Raw genomic sequence first — 12244 nt, forward strand, 5'->3', positions numbered from 1 at the left:
TTTTATTAGCCTGAGGTTCCACATCATGGGTAATACAATTCGACAGCAGGTCAAGTTTCTCTTATTGCACCTGTTGGGAAGGTTGTGTTTTTGTGATGAAAGTGACATGCAGATCCAGGTTCACAGCCTCCATATTGCAGTGCAGTCTGTGACCCGAACAGTCCCTTAACTTCTCATTTCCTTTTCCTGTATTTAAAAGCAGATTCCAAGCCGTTCTGAACCACATGTTGTTTTAATGTTTCTGCCCGATTCTTCCAGCCCGTGTAGGTCACATTGCCTTCTGTATGTGCTGTTGTGCAGTCTGTAAGAAACCTCTTTCTATATGTGGAGGCACCCTGTAGGAAATTATAAAGTGACCCCTGAGTTGCTTTAGGCATACAGCATGTCACATTTACAAACAGAATGTGCTTATTTTACAGATGCATTACAATATCCACATTAACATTGTGCATATCTTGTTTTTGGAGATAGGATTTTTAAGGAATTGCAGATTTGTCTGAGAACTGAGATTTGGTCAGTGCAGGGTTTAGATTAGCCAGGCTAGAATTTTGGCAAGTAGTTCCTGGACAGAACCTCCAGCAGCACAGTGCTGCCCAGCACCATTCTGAGAGTCCCCAGAGAGTTCCCCAAACTGAGCCACTAACACCTCTTCAAACAGTTCATTATGTGTTCCTAAGAGATCTCTCTAAGGCTTCTTAGATATGTCAAGACCTGCATCCAAGCTTGTAGGGCTGCAGGCGCAATGTACTCTATAAACAGGCCAGAATAATACTGTGGGGGCAAGGTTAAATACATCTGGGGCAACACCTGGTTGCAGTTAATGAATAGGGTCACAACAGAATGTTTGCTTTAAAAAAACAAACACATTGCACCTGATGAACCGCAGATGATTAGTTGATTGTGTGCTGTCTCACATTCTTAATAAATCAGATTTCTTCTGGCTGAAGTCCAGTGCTAATAATTTATCAGGCTGAGTATCTGAAAGAAACACAAGATAGAATGTTGAAGTACAAGCCAATTAATCTGTGTGCATTGTACCACCAGTTATTAATAACATCTGCTTAATGTGTATTGTTCCCTGTTAAGTGGGTGGGTTGCTAGTGAGCAGTCCTTAATACTACTTTTGAATCAACCCTCAATGAGTCTTTTGTTATGTGCTGTTTAACGTAGCTGGCATGCTGATGTCCCTGTGATGTCAAGATGATGTATCGGTAGGTTGTGTTCCATTGCACACTGGCGGCTCTGCCTCTATCATATTTTGAATATTTTTTTTTCTGTAAAGGGTCCCAGGAAGTCCACGAGAAACCCCCTTTGATGAAGACACTGCTGCTCGCTGGCCTGGCTGGGGTGGGGAAGAAGATGCTGGTCCACGCCCTCTGTACAGAAACTGGAGCCAACCTCTTCAACCTGTCCTCGGCCAACATTGCTGGGAAATACCCTGGCAAGAGCGGCCTGCAGATGATGGTCATTATTCAAGGTTGGTGTTCTTGAAGCAGCTTTCTCTTTCCGTCTGAGACAGGACCAATATTTATGTACATATGAGGAGGCTTGGTGGTCCCGTGGTTAAAGAAAGGGACTTGTTACCAGGAGGTTCCTGGTTCTATCCCAGCAAGTCACTTAGCCACCTCATGCTCCGTCCTTCGGAGGAGTCGTAAAACCGAGGTCCTATTGGTAGTGATTCTGCAGCAGCAATTGTGATGCATAGTTCACCTCCAAGTCTCTATAAGTCGCTTTGGATAAAAGCGTCTGCTAAAGTATTATTTAATAAGAATTGTATACATATACATGTACTGTATGCATATATATATATATATATATATATATATATATATATATATATATATATATATATATACATTCAGTAGAATCTCACTTATTCAAACCCTGTTCAGGTGACTTATTTGTTCACAGTACCATAATAATAATAATAATGTCTAGTTTAGGTTTCTGATTTCAATGAGTAATTACCCTTTGAAAAGAAAATACAGACACCACTGTAAGTGTTTTACATGCATATCATAAAATCATGATACTGAAGTTGGGATTATGCAGCTGCTTTCAGCATGAGTTTCATTATGATAGTGTGGGTCGGTAAATAAACATTGGTTGATTTTATTAACACGGTACTGGTTCTACTGGTCTCTGCTGGTTCCAAACATTAAGAACTTAAAATATTGACACAACACCCGCATGACCAAATTCATATATATATATATATATATATATATATATATATATATATATATATATATATATATATATATATATATATATATATATATACATACATTTTACTCACAATTTAAAATGATCAAGCCAAATAATCTTTTTTTATTATCTCATTAGGCATTTAAACTATAGAAACATGTGCGCAGGGAATCCACAAAATTTCCCCAGAACAGTCCCACAGCTGGTAATGAGCTGTGCAGCATATTCTTTCAGCCAAAAGCAAGAGCTTGTGGCAGGGCAACAAACTTACTTAACCAGCACGCTTATGATAAATCGGCTGGGCTGCTTATGATTTTCCAAGTATCAATGAAAATTACAGCCACATTTTTATGGAGAAGCAAGAAACCATTGCAGTAGGAGTGAGGGAAGGTTTATAAAAAACTGAGGCTAACTTCGACTGTCATCGCGTGATATTAGATCCTGACATTAGTATCCCCGAGTTCCCAAATGGCTGTGCAATAACCATTTGTAGGAGGTGTTCTAATGAATTCCCTACATGTTTTGTTGTTTCAGGTAGGGTGGGTAAGGGAGATTAGGATTTAGCTGTCCACATAAATCATCACCAGTGGAGGTCTCACATTTCATCCATCAGCAGGGCATTCATCACTGCCATGCGTGATCCGAAGGGAGGGAGAGCACAGGAGAGGAGAGAGAGCAGCGCTGTATTGTAGCAGCACCCACCTTTGAAGCTGACCTGAAAAATAAACATTATTTATAATTAATTGTTGCTAGCAAACCCAACCTCCTAGATAACCACCGCTTTCATCAACTCCCAATGTATTAAAATGAGGACTGCTTATAAAGGAGTGTGCTACACATTCCTGCATGGATCAAACTCCCAATGTATTAAAATGAGGACTGCTTATAAAGGAGTGTGCTACATATTCCTGAATGGATCAAACTCCCAATGTATTAAAATGAGGACTGCTTATAAAGGAGTGTGCTACATATTCCTGCATGGATCAAAGGGAGTTGAAATTAAGTGAGCTCTGCATCCTCTGGAGATCATACAGTAGTCTCTGCCTAAATGGCTGCTCTCCCAAACACAGCAGTAACATTTTGTAATAGTCAGCTAGTTACCCAAACCCAGATAAGCACTAATGTTGAACTCTCTAAGGTAACAAAATTCGTGCTTCTCAGGGGAAACCAGCATCTGCAAAAATGAGTTTTATTACTGTCGTGATTTCGCAGTGATGTTAAATAGGTTTGCCCATACTGTACATTGTTGCACAGTGGTCTGTTTTTCACAGAGTTCTAGAAGTGTATTGCTGGTAATGGTTGATTTTTCTTTTTTTTTTAATGGGTTTAGCTATTTATTGCATAAGCTTCTCCACCGTTGTGATTTCAGGTGGCTCGCCAGTTACAGCCCTCGGTGGTGTGGATCGGAGACGCTGAGAAAACCTACAAGAAAGCTGAGAAGGAGGTAGGGGCAGTTATTAATGAATCAACTTAATGGACATTTCAGAGGTGTTGCAAATGCCTCGATTACTCTTCGTGCTCCAGAAATGCCTGTAAGAAAGCCAGCTGATCCGGTTGTACTCATTAGTTTATCAACATGCACATCATGCCGGCCCTGTTTATGAGCTCTGATAAACTGTACAAGACTTTTTATAATTAATTTGTTGTTTATCAGTTTTGCAAATGTTTTTAGTTTTCCATTAGCATTTTTTCCATTGGCGAGCAAGATGATATCGTCAGCAAAGTGGGATTGGGGGGTGTGGGGGTGCATTCTCAGGTAGTGTTTATATTCCAGAAAAGTTGAAAAGATTGCAGGCTCTCACAGGCACACATCTGTCAGCATATGCACTGTCTGGTTCAGCATTCTTCAGATCAGCCCAGCAAACAGAGACTGAACAGAGAAGGGAGGGTTGTTGCCTATTGGAATTCAAGGTAAATAGTAATGCTTTAAAGGGGAGACGACTTTATTACATCTTATGGTCATATATGCCTGTTTCCTTATTATTTATAAAACAGATTAAACATTCTTGTTTCTGGGCTGCTTGGTAGTATTTGATTGCAGTATAAGCAAAATTGACAGATGTAAATCCATCACTTCAACCTTGGTGGTTATCCCTTTATAAATGTTTACCACAGTAGATTTGCATGGCCATTCTGCAGTTTTCCTATGGTTTTTTTGCATGGTTAGTCTATGCATTTACCACAGTTGTAATATACTCTACCATGCGTCTGTGGGCTTTACAATGCTTACCTATGCTTTTCTAAGCGATCACTTCCCTCCTTCATGGTTTTTGTATTACCCCCCATCACCTGTTCAATGGTACTGACCGGTGAGGCACAGGGGGTACACTTGGAGCTGTCATGTTTCTCTCAGACCGACTACAGCAGAGGAAAGTTGTTTAGCATAGTGCTGCACAAATTGGTTTTCAATCTGCTTTGACTTCTTTTTTGCAATTTTCAATGCCCTTCAAGTTCAAAGACTCATTTGAGCTGAAAGTAACAGTGGGAACTCGAGCAGTGTGGATAACCACACTCTTTCTAGTTATTAAGAACAATAGCCCAAAATATGTAAACAGTGAGGGTTGTGTGCAGTGCATCGAATTGATGCATTACCAAGAGGCAATCTTGATTTTTGTTGTTTTATGTTCTGATTTTTATTTCCAGCATTTATAGATCCAGATGGAGCATGTTGGACCAGCCCCTCTCCCCCTCCCTTACTTCTCCTGCACACTGTCAGCTGACACCCACTTCACAGCTAAATAATGTCTGCTTGTTGAATAAGCAGTCATTAAACACTCATATTTGTTTTTTTACAAGAAAAATGGGTAACACTTTATATTGCATGGCATGAATTAATATTAAATAGATATGCAATTGCATATTAAATTTACGTTCAATTATTCCTTGTTACTTTCCATTAACATTTAAGTCAGATTAACTGTATTTTCAATTAAAAACATGTAAACAATGGGAAATTATTACATATTTTCAAGGGTAACAAAACGTGATATAAATGGACGTGATATGCAATTACATTTTCAATCATTCAATCAATACAAGTTATTGTATTTCTTGCTGTTATTGTATTACTTGTATTGTAACGCTTGAAATGTTTTTGCTTACGATTGTAAGTTGCCCTGGATAAGGGCGTCTGCTAAGAAATAAATAATAATAATAATAATCAACATTTGGCAAGAAACCAACTATTGCATATTTATTAAATATTAATTTAACATGAATTTAATATGTGTTGTAGACTTATGACAGAGGGAAGGAGACGCTTCTTCACACAGAGAGTGGTGAGGGTATGGAATGAGCTACCTAGTCATGTTCTTGACAAAGTTCTGAGATCAATATAGGATGTGCCGAATGACCTCCCATTCGTACATTTTCTTATGTTAATTTGTTAGTATGTTCTTATTTGACTCATAACAAGTTAATATAATTATGTGATAAATAACTAGAATATTTCACAGATTTCAGCAGGTTCCATAAAATGATGTGCATTAGACAGATGTCAGGTTTATATCAGCAAGTTTTATACCAGTCACGGAGAATGAATTGAAAGGACAGCTCTACTATGGCAGTTCTATGCTATGCAGACTTGCAGAGCATTGTATATGATCGCCCTCTAGTGGTAATCAACTAGAGCAGCAGCTATGTAGCTATGTAATTCCATAAATATATCAATAAGGGGAAAAAAACAAAAACAAACTTATTTTACAGTGGTATTCAATTTTGCCCAGGAAGGTTTTGGTATTTTTTCCCATTTTTGTTATTGTATGTTTTTTCTATATATCACAGAGGCTTGAAATAATGGGAACAATAATAATTTTAGAAACCGGACAATTTTGTTTTCTTGCTGACTTTCATATTGAAGTATTACATTGCAATCAATTTTAAGAGTAAAGGCATCTCTCTGTGCCTGTTGTCTTATCATCTTTGTCTCTGTGCATTTAGATGGACCCAAAGTGTTTAAAGAAAGACCTTCAGAAACTCTTGAAGTCCATCAAAGCTGAGGATCGCGTTCTCATTGTGGGCACCACGCGACGGACATTCGACGCAGACCTGAAACCTTTCTGCAAAGTTTACAAGAAAATCCTCCTGATCCCCAGACCTGACTACTCTTCCAGGCTGGGTGAGTGGAGACAGGCTTCCACTGCGGCACGCACTCTATCGCTGCTTCCAAGATCACACATTGCACACCTTCACATACTCCCATGGCTTCTGGATACTGTACATTCACTCAAGAACGAGAAATGAAAAAACAAACAACAACAAAAACAATATTGTCTTCCCCTTCCCCTGGTTAACTTTTAATGACGACAGCTGTATATACTTAAAATTGAAGATGCAAATGTATCTAATAGATATCAATTATTCTTGCGAAGAGAAAGTATTCTCACACAGTGTGCCTCTCCTCCAAACCCCCCACACAATGAGGTCTGCTGTGAGACAGCCAGGCAGGCAGTCAGTCAGTCAATGTGCGTCGCTAAATAAGCATTCACGTAGAACTGGTGTAAATGTTGGTGTCACTTTATGTTATTATTGAGTAAGGTGGGCCAGATGATTACAGAGGCAAAACTGATGCAGAAATGATCCAGCTTTGTTTTAAGAGGTAAAGGTGTCCCTCTGCTGGTCATTTGTGAGATAGCTTAATAGTAGCTTTCATTGGTTTACCAGCATCTGTATGGAAATGCTCCACTACTCCTTGTTTTCCAGGAGTGCGGGTCCTTGTGTGTCTGAGATTAGAGACCGTCATCTATCTGTTGGCTTAGCTTTATCTCTAAAATGTATTTATTTAACAATTACTCACTGACTAAGAGACGCACCTGCCCACTGCAGCAGACTCTTATTTCAGGAAATGAAGATTGTACGAATGGATGTTTTAGTTAATTATTTTTATTTATGCAGTTACCATTTATTGAAGTTTAGTTCTATGTTAATAAACAGTCCATGGATATGCAAATGCTTGTATATTACCTCAATTAGACTGCCACTGCAGTTCTGTTCTCATATCCCAGATGTATCTTGAGTTTGTTTATTAAGACTTTTATATGGGTAGTTTCCTGCTCCAGCTGTGTAAGATATTGGTTATGAAGTTTTGAAAAACTACTGACATTTTGTCAGTTACATAAGTTACATTTCCCTATTGCACATATGTAGTTTGTTAATTACAAAAATAAAGTGTTACCTAAAAGGGCAGTAAAACAAGACACCCAGGCCCCATGCAGTATGTCAGTGTATTGGGAATGGTGAGACCTGTTTGTTTTGTGTGTGCACAGTGCTGTGGAGTGATGTGATCCTGCAGAACAGAGGCCTGGACCTCAGCTCCCTGGCTAAGACCACAGACGGCTACACACGGGGACACATGGTGCGGGCCGTGCTGACCGACCGGCGCGTCCAGCTGCAGGATAAGAAGCCGCTGAGCGCCGTGGAGTTCATCAGCCCCCTAGCCAGACAAGACCCCATCTACAAGGAGGAGGAAGAGGAAGCCTTCGAGGTGTGTCCCGTCCACCCCTACCCCCACCCCCGACAGAAACGCTGCGTCGTGCTAGAGCTCGTGCGTGTGAGGTAGTCTGTTTCAGTTATTTAGCCTCATGGGAATACATTTTCAGAGCATGGCTGTTATTAACAGCTGCTGGTTTTGCCAAACTAGAATCAAACACATTGTATAGTTTCTTAAGCAGTCTCAAGTTGTTGTTACATGAATATTATTTTTAATTACAGACTGGGGTTCAAACACACAGATTGCACTATAATAAACATGGCCAGATTCGATTCATTATTGAAAAGTTTTTGTTTGTTTATCCGGTGTGTGTGCATGTGTTCATTTTGAACACACAAACTATTCAAAGAGAAGAACATCGACCCTCTTCTTTACAAAGGGGGTCCTGGAAAGCATTAGAACAAGGAAGAGCAGACCTGTCACACTGCACTCCAAACAATAACCACTCTTCTCACTGTGTACAGGTTAATAGAGGTCTACCTGGGTTATGTTATGGTAGTACAAACCAACTGAAAGTTTTAAAGTTGGTTCACAAATATTATATTTAATAACCGGTCTGTCTGTGGTTTCATGGATCAGTTTTTCTTGTTAATCTTCAAGTACACCACTAGATGGTGCACTACAATACCGAATGTTAAACTCAACACCCCAACAGCTGTTCTTGCTTGAGAAGACAAAATGGTGCAACTTGGGGAAATAGGCAGCTCCCTTGCTCCTCTGAGATCCTGTGATAATTAATGAATAATTCAAGTAATGTTTTGGTGGTCATCTTCTCTTTCAGGGAACAAGGGTTACCTTTCAAAACAACGGTCAGAGCAAGGTGCGGTTTAACAAGACTCTGGTTCCAGCGAGCGTTAGCCGCGGAACCATCCATAACTATTAAACACTCCGTAGTGCTGACATTTTGAAACTGCTAAAAGAAACTTCAAAGGTAATGACTCCTGTTTAGACTAGAAGTCTTTCTTGAGACGTTAAGTTTCTTATATTATCTCTAAAGCTGAGGAAGCAATACATAGATAACAGCCTCTGACCTTCTCTTCAGCTTCTTGAAGAGAAGGCGCTTGTGAATGAGGGTGTGGAACCAGCTGTCCGGTCCCTGGCTTGTACAGCTGACTTCATGCAGTACACCCAGGCTTCACATAAACTTTGCTGTTGTAATCTGATTCCAGACCTGGTATGCCAAAACCCCACTGGGTAAGAAGAGAGCAAAGGCAGCGAAAGCCAGCGAGGAGGATGGAGAGTCAGGCAAAGAAAGGAAAAGCAAGGGGAAGAAAGTTGGGAAAAAAGGAAAGAAGAAGAAGAAAAAGAAGAAGAAGAAATAAACAGAAGGATGGTCCTGTCAAGCCACGGCAGAATTTCCCCTTCCCTCTAGGGCAGTCTGCCCCTTCTTTACTCACAGAACACTGTGTGCAGCCTCCTCTCTGCATTCCAAATACTATTTAGTCTGTCAAAGTCCTATTTGGGTTCATGTTTTATTATTATTATTATTATTATTATTATTATTATTATTTATTTCTTAGCAGACGCCCTTATCCAGGGCGACTTACAATCGTAAGCAAATACATTAGGTAGGAGACGATGGCAAAAAATAATTTTTTTCAACATTTCAGGGAAGCAATTTTCCTCCACCCATCCTTAGCAAAAAGGCTTTTATTAACTTTCTTTTTGCAAATTCAGTAGCTTTTCTGCCCTTTTATTTCTGCTTTATTAACTGTGTCCCTCTCATTATTAGGCAAGACTGGTTTAATTCACGGTCAAAAAATGATTCTGCTATATAATCACCCTTTCTGAAATTCCATCTCTTTATTATTTTTACTTTTAAATTGTATTGTTCCATTACATGTCCCTTAATCTGGGATACTTCATTGAACTGAAGGTATCTAATAAGGGGGGGGGCGGGGAATCCAAGCCAGTGCCTTTAAAATCATGTGTAAGAAATGTTGTGTTTACTGTAGATTCTGTTAAAATGTGGAACTAATCACTGTGTTCATGCAAAAATGCTCAAGCAATTACTTGGAAACCAGTGGTCACAATGAAATCAAGCTTTGCAGCAGTTTGTATACTTTGTAAATAAATAAATCCCTTTTAAAGGGTAGCAGTGTGGAGTAGTGGTTAGGGCTCTGGACTCTTGACTGGAGGGTTGTGGGTTCAGTCCCTGGTGGGTGACACTGCTGCTGTACCCTTGAGCAAGGTACTTTACCTAGATTGCTCCAGTAAAAACCCAACTGTATTAATGGGTAATTGTATGTAATAATAATAATAATGTAATTGTATGTAAAAATAATGTGATATCTTGTAACAATTGTAAGTCGCCCTGGATAAGGGAGTCTGCTAAGAAGTAAATAATAATAATAAAGATTTCAAAAATGTTGCATACCTGGAATATTTTCTTAATGAGAACATCACAATAATAACGATAATAATGTTTTTCCTCCCTTAAGCAAAAGTAGTATATAGCTGTGATTTAATTTGTTGTTCTGGAGAAATCTATTCATTACAAATAGATGTTTGAATTTCAGGAGAACTTCCACCATACTCTTTAAATAGCTTTAATAAAATTAACCTGGACAAGTTAACAGTGCACAGTAATTGAAGTATACAATTAGGCTTTTAAATGATTGAATTCTAAGTCATGCAGAAGAATGCCTTTTCAAGAAGCACCTCAGGCTAGGGGATGTCTTCCGGGGCTATCGTCATTGTTGGTATCCCAGATCTCTCCTGCTTTCATCCCCTAAAGGATGGCAGAAGTCTGAGCTTGGTAATAAGAACAGCAGGAAAGCATTAAATAACAACAAATAATGTTCTAAGAATGTATAAACAGAAGAATACAATCATGGCGTTATTATTAATTATTTTCCTGGCTTGCTTCAGTCTCCCGGGCAAAGATTCCTTTAATTTCGGTGCCAGAAAGCTACTAATTAGCCTGTGTAATTGTCATTGTTGCTTCTAATTATAGCCCCAGGCTACTCTAATCCACCTTGGCTCAGTATTGGAATAGATTTTCCAGTTTGTGTTTACAGGGCAGGGTTGCTCTGCCAAGCGGCTGACCCACTTCCCACTTTTCCTAGAAGTCTGCAATAAAGTAAAAATACCCTGCAATCTGTGCGTTCCCAAGCTCTCTCTCTCTCTCTTGTCTACTGCTTCTTTCCAAACCCCAGTTCAAAAGCCATATAGATCTCTGTCTAGGCTGCTAACCGCTGCATGGTTTTATACAAGTCACATACACAACTGTACTCCGTTGATGCTTAGCTTAAGTACTGCTGCAGAATTTCTATTTAGTTTTAAATATGCCCTGACATTTATTTGCATGAAAACTAGGTCTACTGTGTGTTCCACAAATGCTCTTAAATGAGAAAGCCTTATTCTAGATGACATTTTAGTTAAAAAAAAACAAACACTCTTTAGAATAGCAAAATACTATTAGTGGTGGTAGTAAGAACCCAACAGTCATGTAAAGTAGAATTAGCTATATATTCTCCACAAATAATTTTGTTACGTCGGTCCTTAGGTCCCTGTCAGAATAACTGGATTTTTTTTCTTTCTCTCAGGTTCCTATTGTATTGTAACCTCACTTCTACACACAAAATGCCACTCTCTACAATAAGAACAAGAAAAGTCAGCTTAGGGGTTATTATATTAAGATTGGGCTGTGTTATTTTAGACATTATGGCCGTAAACCACAGTTTCTACAGGAAATCCAAATTAGCATTTGAAGAATTTAACAAATGTTAATGATTTTTTTTTAAATTTTGTATCTACTGAAACTGAACAGAGATTGATTGTAAAAGCCACCTAAATTAGTTTAAAAAAAAAAAAAAAAAAAAAAAAGCCCCTTCTAGAAACACATGACTAGATTGCTGTCATTTTGAGTGAGTGCTCTCAGACAGCCTGCTCTCTGTCACTGCTTTCCTCACAACAGAGAAAGTGTCTCTCAGTTTATCACGAGTAGGTATCACATGTCAGCAGTCTCCCTCTCTGCTCATTGTCCTGCCCTGTAAAGGTTACTCATATTAGCAGAGAGACTGATACGTGTCCGAAACAGAATCCTGGGCCAAATGTTAACTTCACGTCTCACAAGTGAGCTGTGCAAACAATAGATTTAAACCTTGCGGTGTACTGTGTTCCCTCCTGTGAAGATTATGCAAGAAAAAGAAAAAAAAAAAAATATATATATATATATATATATATATATATATATATATATATATATATTTCAAATATATGTTGTAGATTTCAAATAAAAGTGTCTACAGCAATGCAATAAGCCCTGAAGAGATAAGAAAAGGGGCCATTACAGTGAAGCCTATACATGATTACAATGTGGCAAAGAAATGGGAATGTGGTTGCTTTAATTTCAAAATAATTATTGAAAAAAAGAACAATTAGCCAGCTGGGTATTATAAAACAAAGCAATTAATGCTATGCTAATAAGCTGGATTTTAAGCAATTCACCATAATTTGCTAATTGAGGTTAATTAGTCTGACTTGCTAATACATCACTTCAAATTACAGCTGTGATTAATCTGACAAATTTCAGTATTTAACAAA

The 12244-nt window shown here is 38.7% G+C and overlaps 1 pseudogene; it reads left to right on the forward strand.

Moving 5' to 3' along the window:
* LOC117406575 (dynein regulatory complex protein 11-like) overlaps positions 1–10067 on the forward strand; it is a 28750-nt pseudogene extending 18683 nt beyond the window's left edge.
* Positions 10068–12244: the final 2177 nt, after the last annotated feature.

This window comes from Acipenser ruthenus, chromosome 10 (genome assembly GCF_902713425.1).
Source record: "Acipenser ruthenus chromosome 10, fAciRut3.2 maternal haplotype, whole genome shotgun sequence".
Classification (NCBI taxonomy): domain Eukaryota; kingdom Metazoa; phylum Chordata; class Actinopteri; order Acipenseriformes; family Acipenseridae; genus Acipenser; species Acipenser ruthenus.